The sequence below is a fragment of the Epinephelus lanceolatus genome, chromosome 6, assembly GCF_041903045.1.
Source record: "Epinephelus lanceolatus isolate andai-2023 chromosome 6, ASM4190304v1, whole genome shotgun sequence".
NCBI classification, from domain to species: domain Eukaryota; kingdom Metazoa; phylum Chordata; class Actinopteri; order Perciformes; family Serranidae; genus Epinephelus; species Epinephelus lanceolatus.
This window is the reverse complement of record NC_135739.1, coordinates 34,560,456-34,572,889: the sequence shown is the minus strand read 5'-3', so window position 1 is coordinate 34,572,889 and position 12,434 is coordinate 34,560,456. Positions and strand designations below refer to the sequence as shown.

General features: G+C 40.7%; 1 protein-coding gene across 1 annotated transcript in view; it reads right to left on the bottom strand.

Moving 5' to 3' along the window:
- The window catches only part of bcar3 (BCAR3 adaptor protein, NSP family member), a 53,091-nt gene extending 52,070 nt beyond the window's left edge, over positions 1–1,021 (bottom strand). The window contains exon 1 of the mRNA XM_033622374.2: positions 843–1,021. The gene's annotated coding sequence lies outside the window, so the exon portion shown is untranslated. The remainder of the gene's footprint in view (positions 1–842) is intronic.
- Between the last annotated feature and the right edge of the window lie 11,413 nt (positions 1,022–12,434).

Sequence of the window (12,434 nt, the reverse complement as noted above, 5' to 3'; positions counted from 1 at the left end):
TAATGTCTGAAACAACCTGCTGCATGTGAGTGTTTATCTGCACCAAACATCAACTCTACACACAGATGCACACACGTCTGCCTCTGTCATCATCTCGTGGGTGGCTTGCTGTTTAAAGATGTGTCCTCATAACTGAGGGGTCAGAGTTTCAATCTGAGCGGCAGTCGTTTAATCTGTCAAAGAGTTTCTCAGCCACAGTTAAGAGCTTTATGATAAGAGCCTCGTAAATGTGAAGTCATATAATACAGTGACTACTGATGCTATTGCAGTGCTATCAAAGCCTTTATTTTATTATGTAGTTTGACTGAGAAAAATAAAGTTTTACAACCCTAACCTAAAACCTTTTGAACCAATTTCAAAAGCACACAAAAACAAGTAAACAAGAAAAAGCCTCGATGAAAGCTCTCGATCTTATCTGTCATATTTCATGTAATTATTTCCTGCTGGGGTTTCCACAGTTAGCACCACCAATTCCAGCGACCACAGTTACACCCAGCGCCTTGGGAAGGCAACTTATTGCTCAAAAAGTCCCTGAGCAGATCTAACTCACTTGCTAGCTGTAAACAATTCAACCAGAAGGGATGGAGAGCTGAGAGATGAGGAGAAGGCACGGGAGTGTGGTGAAATACACAGCAGCCACAGAAAGACAATAAATAGAGTTTTCTATTTTTAACTTTAAGTTTAGATGATTGAAAAGTGTGAAAAACAGAGAGGCATTCAAATGCATCCAGAGGAGAAGATGACCATCAAGATAAATGTTTCACCAAGTACACACGCACATTCCTACACACACCTACTGCATATGGATGCACGCTAACATAAACACAGATTTACATTCCTACCTGTCAGTGTCACCTCTCCTCCTTTTCACAATCTCTTCTCCTATTTGTTGTTTAGTTTTATATACTTCTGTCCAAAGTATTCCTGTTCATAGTTTTCCTGAATGACTGAGTATCTGACCGGCTGTAAGACTATATGCTCACGCTCCTTCAGACAGGCAACAACAAGTAGCGCTGCACAATCAGAAGCCCTGCCCTCCTCTTTCTCTCTCTGGGGAGTGATTTGCGAGCACCCCAGCCCCTCCTCTTTCTCTACTGTGTTTGGGAGGAGTTTTCTTTCTTTCTTTTTTAGCTGAGTTGTCTCCCCCCCCCCCCTTAACTCCTGAACAAAACTCTCTCTGCCCTCCTCTCCTCCACTTCCACCTCCCCCTCATCCTCCTCCTCTCCTCTGTGTTCCCTGCACAGCCTCATATTTCATGCTCCTAGTCTTTTTGTTTGGGACCTCTAACACCAACACCACCAACTGGCCCGGTGCTTGGAGAAGATTTAGATGTGACCTAATGTTGCTATTTGCAGAGAGGGGATGAAAAGACAAAAAAACATGATCTTTGCATGGCTGTGTGACATGTTTGAGCAACTTGAGGTGCACTCAAGACTCAGGAAGTTTAACTACTTGACTCAGTGTTGGCTGAAACATAAATCAGCTCAGCGTCATCTCCTTGCAGCTTTCAAACACGGAGGGAATGCTGGCAAAAACGATTAAATTACATCTAGTGAAGCAGATGAAACAAGTAGAAGAGCTCTAGTTGTGTCATTACATCAGGCATGAGGTCATGTTTAGCATGTGTATGTATGTGCCGACTGGCCCTCAGGACAACACTCTCTCCTGTCTTTGTCCTCCTGTTCCTTTGTATTGTCTAGAGTTGATATCACCCAGACATGTGCATGTGTGTGCGTGTTTCTGTGTGTGTGTGTGTACTTCCTTTCACACAATACAAGAAGACCATCCTGCCACTATGAAAGCCAAGATGATCAGATGGCCCGCATTGGACACACACACAGAAACACACACACACACACACACACAGATGCTGCCACCAACACGTACGTTTTGATCTTGAGCTATTCACACTACAGTTGTTAAGACTGAAAAAGCAGCTTAAGTGTATGAGGGCCAAAACAGTCCTCATGGCAGTAAAGGAAGTACTTGGTTTTATTTAACCTTATTTACCACTTTTCTGTTTTAGATGGATTCACACACTTCAAAGTCCAGTGTTTCTAAGTGGTATAACTGTTGGCACTGCCATCACAAAGACAACCACATACCTTTCTGCTCTTCGGAGTAGCAGCTTACAACAACACTGGACTGTTAATGGTATCATTTTCTTATAGCCATTACATTGTGCAGTTAACATGTATTTCATAATAAGTTAAAGCAAAAAAAAAATATACCTAATGCCAGTTACACAAAAAGACTCAGAAAAAAATGATAAAAAACAGCAAATCATCTATTAAAACTACAGTTAGTAACTTTTATAAAAATAACTGTGTCATACTTCCTGAAACTGTAATTATATTCTGAAAAAAGTACTTGAGACAGACAGTCGGTGGAAAAAAAAAAAAAATCACATCCTTCCTCCTCTTCCTACTGCTTCTCATGGCATATTCGACCGCGGCACACCAAAAACAACCAATCAGAGCCGAGGAGTCTCTTACACAGCTATCAGTCAAGTCAATCACTGCTCATGACCTGTGGTCAAACTGTAAAACTAGGCAGCCTTGCTCAAATATGTTTAAAAATCTTCTACTGCATTGCCTATTTCTCTCCTCAGATGTTCTCAGAAACATATTTAATGTACTGTTAAGCTGTAAAACGAGAGTTTGTGATACAGCTGCCATGTTGGAAAAAGTCAACCAAAGTACTTGGCACAGCTCAACAGACAGACCAACTTTCTCATTCTTACCAGTCCACTAAAATATGTTTCTGGAAACACTGAGGCAAGAAGTAGACAATGCAGTAACAGAATCTTGATTTATATACAGTATGATCAGCATTGCCTAGTTTGACAGTTTGACCGCAGTTCACGAGCAGTGATTGACAGAGACTCCTCGGCTCTGACTGCTTTCGTTCATGTGCAGTAAGGCCATTAGAAATGCTACAAGACAATAGAGTAGGCAGAAGAGAATGATTTATTTCCTAGATTATCTGTTTCATCTAGTGCTGTGTGAAAAAAGTGACAGTTTAAGCAAATATGAAAAAAAGTTGAAAAAACGACAGCTTGAACATCCATCAAATTTGTGACTTTCTGGTTCAACTTGCTGCAGTTGTTAGTGCCCACTCAGTTGTGCAATACAACGGATCATAAGTACAGTCATTTCAGATGTGTCTACTTTTGGTTTCACTTCCAAAGAAATGATTTAGCAATATGGTCAGACATCAGGTTTGTTTACAATCTGTGCAAGACCGCACCTTCTTCCTGCCTTACCATCACACCTCGCTCACACACAGCAGCTAACTTGGCAAGTAAAATGTCATCCTCTGCCACAAAACTGAGCAACAAAACTATGAAAATATAACATATGGTGTTGGACTAACAATTTTCATCAAATTTCATATGACCCACAGGGTGTCAGAAAATAATCTAAAGGATTGCGAGATGGTGTAGCAGTGTTATCACAATACTGGAATTGAAAAATATTGATTTTGATAACACTTTAAATATAACAGGGAAAAACTGACATTGAGGGCATAACAGAAGAATGACTGTAGTAAACATTAACAATAACAAAAGGTGAGAAAGCCCACTGGTATCAGTTTATCCATACTGCAGTAATAGAGTACTGAAACATTTTCAAATATTCTGAATTGATATGTCTTCATAAATCAATATTTTGGACACCACTATGGGGTGGGAAACAAAAAAAACCCTCAATTCTGCCACACAAATTTTTTTTTTTATGTTTTATCATTGTTTTTCTTGTGAAATTCAGCATGGTACTCGTTATTTTGTGAAGTGAAATCACTCTTCAGTTGAACTATCAGAAGTTACAAAGCTTGGGAACCACTGTTTGAGGCTGCTCACATTTAATTTTCCTTATCATCACAAACAGTACAGAAGAGGTCCATAAACCAAAACTAGTCACTAAGAGAAGACAGAGTCACTGCTAAGTCTATAAGTCATCCTTCTAACAAACCACACAACATGGGATCAATTAAATCTGTGTAACATAAAGGTCCTGAGGCATTAGGTAATGGTGACCTAATCATTAAATAGGTTTTTGGCCTGCTCACAATGACCAACATTGTGAGCAGGGAACACAGCCTGGATGTCAAACCCACACTCAGAAGTTGTTCTTGGACTCCAGAAGAGATGGAGTGACTGTTTGGAAAAAAAGAAAATAAATTCAGCTTCAGTTGGATATTTTTACTTCCTGAGTAAATCTCAGTACTCTTTAACACAGGCATGAGAAAATTCTTGGCATCCTTGTGTGTGAGAGGGTGGTATTTCCAGGAAGGTGCACAGTGAGTCAGGAGGGTAATCTGTAATCATCTCCTGAATCACCTAAACTCCCTCAAAACTGGGGGTGTGAGGGGGTTTTGTTGCGGGGGGCAGAGCAGAAACATAATCCTTGACTGACATGTGTCCTTGTGATGAAAGATCTGTTTGTAGAAGAACAAACCATTTATGGAAGCAAGCACGAAGGCCCGTCCTCACTTATCAGTCCTCAATTATCTGATTTTAGTGGCTTTACACCACAGACTGTAGAAGTGCTTGGACATGACACATTGTTCTCACAGTGGGCTACCCATTTGTTCTGGTTATGCTCATAATCGGATGAAGCTTCAGCTGGAGTGAAAATTTATAGGATTTTTATCATTTGTTTGGTCTTCTATCTCAGTGTTCTTTTGTTATGGAGGCATGCTATAGCCACTGGATAGAAGTATAATACAAGAAAAGGTGGAGAGGAATGCCCCAGTGTGATGCACAGTGGCATTTCCTCCACTTACCAAAGTATTTTAAACGTTTTATGCCATGCACAGAGTTGACTGTACTTCACAGGAAGCCTTAAACGTCAAGGCTTAATCTTGAACTTCAGACAACTATGTAGATCAAAACATTTACTTTACTACATTTTTAAAATGAGTTTGGAGAATGCCACACTGTTAAGGCCATTTCCTGCACTTCCTGTTAATGTGAGTCGTCAGGCCAAGCCCTGCTACGGCACATTGGCACTCAGGCTGCACAGCGTGTTGGCACAACGCCTTGCTGAGTCACTCATTTCCAAACATTGACCACCAATCCACCTCAGGCCATCAGTGTTTCCCAAACAATTAAATAGATGGGTTTGGCTTCCCCACCTACTGGATGTGCCACCTGCACATAATTGGATTTGAGTAATGGTAGTTTTCGCAAACATTTATTTTTTTCTTTCATGTTAAATACTTTGTGTGGAGATTTGTGGTATTGCTGCAACTCCTCAGGAGGAAGATATGAACTGAGCAAGGAACATTCTCTTCCCAATTTCATCCTCTCCTCCTCCTCATTTCTCCCTCTTCTCTCCCCCTCATTCCATCCACTCTTCATCTCCCTCTCCCCTCCTCTCTATTCCTCTCCTCCACTCCCCTTTCCCCTTATGGATCTGTATATACACACACACACACTTATGTTTCCATGTGTGTTTTTCTGATCAGAAATGTGTGAAGTGTGAACAGTTCACTGTTTGGCCACTCCTCATTCCTCTGGTTGCAGCCTCAGGGTCTTACGATAAAAAAATGATCAGTCCAAATTTGTTTGTTCAGGTTGAATGAAATCTAGTAATTATTCTAACTCATGGTTTCTGTGGAATATCAACGTCAGCAGTTGATTGACAGGATTCTCGGTGGTTATATAAGATCACCTCAAAATACTGCAGTATTTAACAGATGAATCACTCATGATTCTTGGAAGCCTCTGTGTAATATGAATTTGTAAAGGTTGCGACATGCAGCAGCCTAGAGCGATTGTGAAGAGCTATCATTTCAAATTTGGTAATCCAATTACCTTGATGTCTTTTTAAGGGACCGTGCAGAATATGCACACACACACCATGTTATACACTACATGACTGACTGATTATAAGGTGAGAAATAGTCATTGCAGTAACAGAATCTTGATTCATGATCAGTTTGACAGTTGGCCCACAGTTCATGAAGAATGACTGATATGATTGACAGCTGCATCAGAGACTCTTTGGCTCTGGCTGGCTGTTTTCGTTCACATGTGGTAATGCCATTAGTAGAACAAGGCAATAGAGTAGGCAAAGGAATATGATTTTTTGGACTATCGGTCTCATTCACTGCTGTGTGAATAAAGTGTCAGCTTCAGCAAATATAACAAAAGTTACAGCTTCAGTCAAATCAAAAACCAGCAAACGATACACAATTGTGAAAATTTAGAATCATTTATCAGTCTAACATACAAACCAGCGCAGATCTGAGCGCAGAAATAATCTAACAATAGGGTTCGCAAGTGATGTTTGTTGATGTTCATTTTTTTCTTTATCTTTTACATATCCATCCCCAACATATTCTGGGTTAAAAGGCCTTGCCTCTAGAGTTTACAACATGGAGAGGCGTAATACGGCCAAGGAGAGAAACTTCTCTGAGCTAGAAATGGATACGTTGACATCTCAGGTCCAATTTAAGTTGGTTCTCTTTGCCAGCCTGAAAAGTGGCATCAGAGATAATCATAAAAATGCAGTGTGGAAAGGAATCACTGATGCGATCAATAGCGTTTCTGTGGACAACTGAACTCCAGGTTGGAATATTAATTTACAGATCCATGATGTACCAAGCTATAGCACATATCAACAATATTACCCTTTACATTATATAATATTGACATTGTTATAATACTCACATAAAAGTTTAAAACTGAGGAGCGTGTGGCTGCGCGTATCAGGTCTGCTTCGATTTCAGGGATAACAGGTGACAGAGGACATACAGACACACCACCTGTGTCCGAGCCGGACAATGGTAAAAAATTTGATGCCCATATGCTACTTGTATTTAAATATTTACAAAGATGTACACTTTTTTAAAGGGCCAGTGTGCAAAATGGGTTGAAAACAGTGACATCAGTGGTCAAATTCTAGATTGCAGGGCTCACTCGCTCACCCCTCCCGTCGGGTAAATGACGGCGGCCTCGTAGGGACAAAAAGCCTTGCGCAGACAAGTTTTTCAGGAGTAGGTCTATCTAGCACAACAGGGAGGTGAATGTTTATTTAGAAATCTAAACCATGTTACGATATTGTAATGAATCACTCACGAGCAGGAGACCAGAGTAGCGTTCAGGAAAAAGGCCCGTTTATTTGAGCACTCCAGAAACTCCGGTAACACTCCACTCCATCCCAAACTCTGACTCTTCTGGTGTAACACACACACTTCATACACACATACTCGTTTACAATACCTAGCGGGGACCTGCATAGCCGGTAAACAGAGCTCAGCTGTTTATTTAGCCTAGCAATATCTCCGGACTATAGTAGCTGCAGTGGACGACTTTGAACGTGATTTTGAAGAGTTTCTTGTAGCGGACACAGACCCAGAGCCATACCTGTTTGAGCCGGAGCACACAGATGAGAGCCGGAGTACACTGAGCAGGCGAGAAGAGAAGCTGAATCCTTCGCTCCCATTTTGCTGCACAGAATGGGATTCGGCGCTACTGCTGCCATCGTTGGGGAGATATATCACCAGGAGGAAAAGCGCCGCAGAGAGTGCATCACAAGGAGTGAAGTTGCGTCTTCTTTTCCTCGCAGATGAAAGTTCAGGCTCATTCTCTCCTGTTGCGTAATAAGTGTGGTCCATTCGCAAACTTTATAACTAAAAAAACTTTTCACTACTCTCTATCAATGAACTACTAACACTCTTTGCTGTTTCCTCCTCCTTCTTCCTTCCTTCCGCTGTCTTCGTTGGTTTATTTATACACGCGAAACGCGTTTTCTGGCTGGCTGGATTGTCCGCTCGGGCTGCCTTACATACATGGCGGCGCAAGATGGCGACCTCTCTAAAGCAAGGCCCTTGCTATATATATATATATATATATATATATATATATATATATGTAAAAGCATTAATATAAGGCTACGAAAACCAAACAAATTTTATTTTATAGCGATTATACACTTATATAAACATATTAATGGGTAGAATATTCAGATTCAGATTCAGATTTGACAATAAACCATGCCAAATATTACACACTGGCCCTTTAAATTTTAATTGGTCTAAATGTGCCTTGAAAAAAAGAAAGGTTTTGGATAAATTAGAGCTGGGCACCAATGGCGTTGAGCCTTCAGTCAGCCTGGAGCCAGTCCCAATGCTGTGATAGAGAGCATTTAGATATACATTTTTAAGTGATTTAATATGTGGCTGCAAATATTTAGATTCCAGTCAGACTATGATCCAATAACAATTACCTGATTGAGCCACATTTACTGTTGCACCACCACGCCACGCTGACTCAAACCTGCATACACGAGCTGAGACCTGATGTGAGATGTGGTTGTAGCCTCCACTCACGTCCACATTAATAAACACTGATCTTGGCATGGAAATGACTGTGCGCCCAGTTTTTAGTCATACATGCGTTTCATAAATGAGGGCCAGTGATTAGAATCAGTTGCCATATTTTAGCAACATTTCCCAAGACTTTGCAAAGGAGAAAATCGCCTCCCTAATGTTCCAACTAAACATCTTCCTCAGGTATTTCTATTTTCTGGATCTTGGATAAGCCGAATTCTGGGAACTGGATCTTCCATGTTTGGACATATGAGAGATAACAGTCGGTGTTACTGACACACGCAGAGGAACATGTTTATAGTACACTTGGTATTAACTCTAGGTCATGTTGATGAGTTTATCACCTCCACAGGATAGATAATCCTGGTCCAGCCTGTACTCGTTGGTAGGATGTGACACAGATGATCTAATATGTAATGAACCTAAAAATCTCTGCATACTGTTTTGCTGCTGTGGGTCACTTTTCAGTGGTGATTACAGTAAAGGGAAACCCCAGTGAAAGCCTGTGTTTGATGTAATTATATTTTGGCTTTACATAGCAGCAGAATACCTTAAATCTCTACCCTCTAAGAAAAATACAACATCTTCCACAAAAGTGCATTTTGTGCTATTTATTCACTTTGTGAGTGTTATTTTTCACTCCCAGGACACAGATACAGATCCCAGAACAAAGTGTTCCTAACAAGTATTTATCACAAAAAACAGTTCAGCCTTGCGAAGAATAAGGTCTGTACTGGCTTTAGACGTTAAAAACAGACTAAAGACAACAACAAAACCAGATCTGAAACAGCTGGCAATGACTGAGGACATGAGGCTGATTTTAACTACTGCCAACATAAGCATCATGAGCAATGGCGTTGTTAGTCTTAGTCTTGGTGGCCAGAGGGTACTGGGGCTTTATCACAGCTGATAAACCAGCTAGCAGAATAGGATAGAACAGAATAGAAAACAATAATACCAGCAGGTGGTTGAACGTGCAGGAGAACGAATAAAAGAATCTCTGCACTTCCTCTGCGACTCCTATAATGATAAAAAAAAACTGAACCCCCAACAGCTCAGGTCAGAAGGTGAAAGCTTTATCTTTAGACCACAAACTAACTTAATTCCCGAATGACCACTGTATTCTGTCACCATGGTAACATTACTGTCCGCCAGGGAAACAAACAAGCAAACAAATTGTCTGAATGAACACCTGTTGTCTCTGTCTTTCTCTCTTACACACACACACACACACACACACACACACACACAAGCAATGTAAAACTTGTGTCAGTCCATGTTTAGCATGGCATAGCAGTGTGTTGTCTGTGTGTGTTCTGGTATTCACATTACTCGCTTCCTCAGCTCATATTGTTCCGGAAGGGACAAAACAGCTGGTACAATATAGCTCAGTGAGCGGAGCTGAGCATATGAATGAGTAAATGCATGCAGAAGAGGAAGTATTTGTGAGGAGCTCTGCATTTAAAAACAAGATGCTAAATACCTTACTTCTGTGAATCAATAAAAAGACACAAGCAGCGGCAAAAGTTCACTTAAAAGTGGCAGGAGTTGAGTTAAATGTGGGCAGCAGATGTGGCTACACACATACTGTTGCTTCTGTCATTCCCTTTAAAAGCATTCCTGCAACAGTGTTTGGCAGTTTTCTTTAGTTGTCTATAGGTTGTTAAAATACTTCTCAATCTTAATATGAATATGCAGCATCCCAAATAGGCCACCAAGGCATTGTGTTAAATGATGATGTTCTAGACACAAAAAAATATCACATGATGCTATTACTAACTATTTTTGGACTACACTAAAATCTTTGTTTTGACGGTTGCTGTTGGTTATTTTAGTTAAGTGTTGTTATTGGAGGATGGAGCTGTGTGCACTTTCTATCATCTGACCTGTTTGGTATGCTGAAGCGCAGAGACATTCATCAACTGTTTTCAGCCAGGTGTTCATGAAATAAAACCATCAATGCTAGATGTGTGTGTTATTATTACATATGATCCAGTTTAATGGGTTGCAAGAGTAAAGTTCAGACTGCTGTTTACAGATGACGACAACGAGCTAATAAATCTGGCAGGTGTAAGAGACAATTGGGGATGTGCGCGGTTAGTCTACTCATCCATGAAATATAGCTTCCCTCACTAGTCAGCACCAGAAATACTAGTTGGTTAAACCAGTAAATAAAATGTGTATTATTTCATGCGACTGCATTCACCCTGTGAAAATGCCTAAAGATTCATTTTCCTAAAGAACATTGTATTTTAATACAGGGGTTCCCACACATTCATTTATTAGTTGTTGGTCCGCCATGATTACAATATGTGCCGTCATGTTTTGATTTTCTACTTTAGGAGCTGGATCAATCATTAGGAACACTGTTGGAATATATATATACTGTTTGGTTATTCTTTGCTCCGCACTCTCACAGCACAGAGCGTAGCCTTACTCTAGTCACAGACAAAGCAGCAAATGCTAGGCCCAGTGAAAGTGAACCTAGGGTCTAAAAGATGCTCTGCAGCGGCTGCTCCTCTTATCCATTGATCCGATCAGCTCTGATCAGACTGATGATCAATTATCCACCTTGTGACTCAAAATTTCACGAACTGCTGCTGAGGAAAAAACATAAGCTCATGAAGAGTTCCGCCTGCATCCACATTACAGCAAGAATCATTCATTTACATATTTTAGTGATATGTATATGTAGGTGCTGATAATTGGGCAAAATAACAAAATTTTGTTCTTTCATTTTAAGCATGCAGCTGAGCAATGATGCTAATTAATGTGGTAATAACCTGAAATTCTCTCCCCATTGTTAACATACAATAAACAAGAAGCTATGGTTACAGTGAATGTTTTAAACATAATAACTACTAACTACTGAACAGCCTCAGCACTAGAGCAACAACTGTACCTAAACCTAACCTGAAATGAAAAAGCCTCAAGTATGTGAAATATGAGCGTGCACGTGTGTGTTTTATTGATGCCTCCTACTTCACCCTCTAATTGTTTTAATTGGAGCATCTCTACTTGTCTGCTGCATTTTAAGTCCTGCCAATGAGGAAAGTACCTGGCACACACCACACACATACAGTCACACACACACATATTCTTATTCTAGCCACGTAATCATATACTGTAGCCAAAAGACAGTAATATGATGAAATTAATATGTGCCTGGATGCAGTGTGTCAGTATGCATGTGTTTTATCCTGAAGGTGCTCTCACTGGAATGCTCTTATCTGGGTCAAATGTTGAGTTGGCATTTTTTGGAGGATGCTGCGTGCGTGTATGTGTGGCATGTGTGTGTGTGTGTGTGTGTGTGTGTGTGTGTGTGTGAAGGATACCATTAGCTGAACAAATCTGGCCTTTGTGGTAATGATAGGGGTGGCAGGCTGCCAGGCAGACAGATAATACCACAGTAGTTGTTGACTGAGTGATTTCAACTAGAGGCTGTTTCACCTCAGCAACGGTCCTCAACCTGCAGGTTGGGGCTCCGCTAGCGGTCACATAGAGACCTCAGGAATGTGAAAATGTATGCTTTTCATGTCCTCATCTCGTGTGTTGTATACATCTTCAGCACTCATTACTTACTCATCACTTACACATTAACTGTCAGTCAAAATGTGTTGGTGGTCCTTCATCCCCTTATGTCTTAATTTCTTAGCTACAAAAAATGTGGCTCTTTGGATGACAATAACAGTCAATGACAATGTCTTATTGTCCCATACTATCAGATGGACTGTCCTGAAATATGGCACACTACTGCAGTGCCCGTTCAAAATGTGCCTGTTGGGAACGGCCTGATTGTTCGGCCTCCTGTATTGCTGCTTGCAAATGTCTTGAGAACTGCTCACACTTAACACTGTGCTTCCCTTGGTCCTGAGCAATACACATGCCATCACATAGTCACATCAATGTAACATCTCCAGTCTCTGTTTTCATCTGTTGTTGAATGGACTGAATCGAGCAGCAGAGGGTGAGCGGTACCCTACATGCCGTTCGGCGATGTAACAGTTAACAGGAGTCCCCTCTCAATAAACCCTATAAACTTCTGGTGGTAGTAACATACTACTAATAAATATGTCCTGTAATTCTCAAGAGCT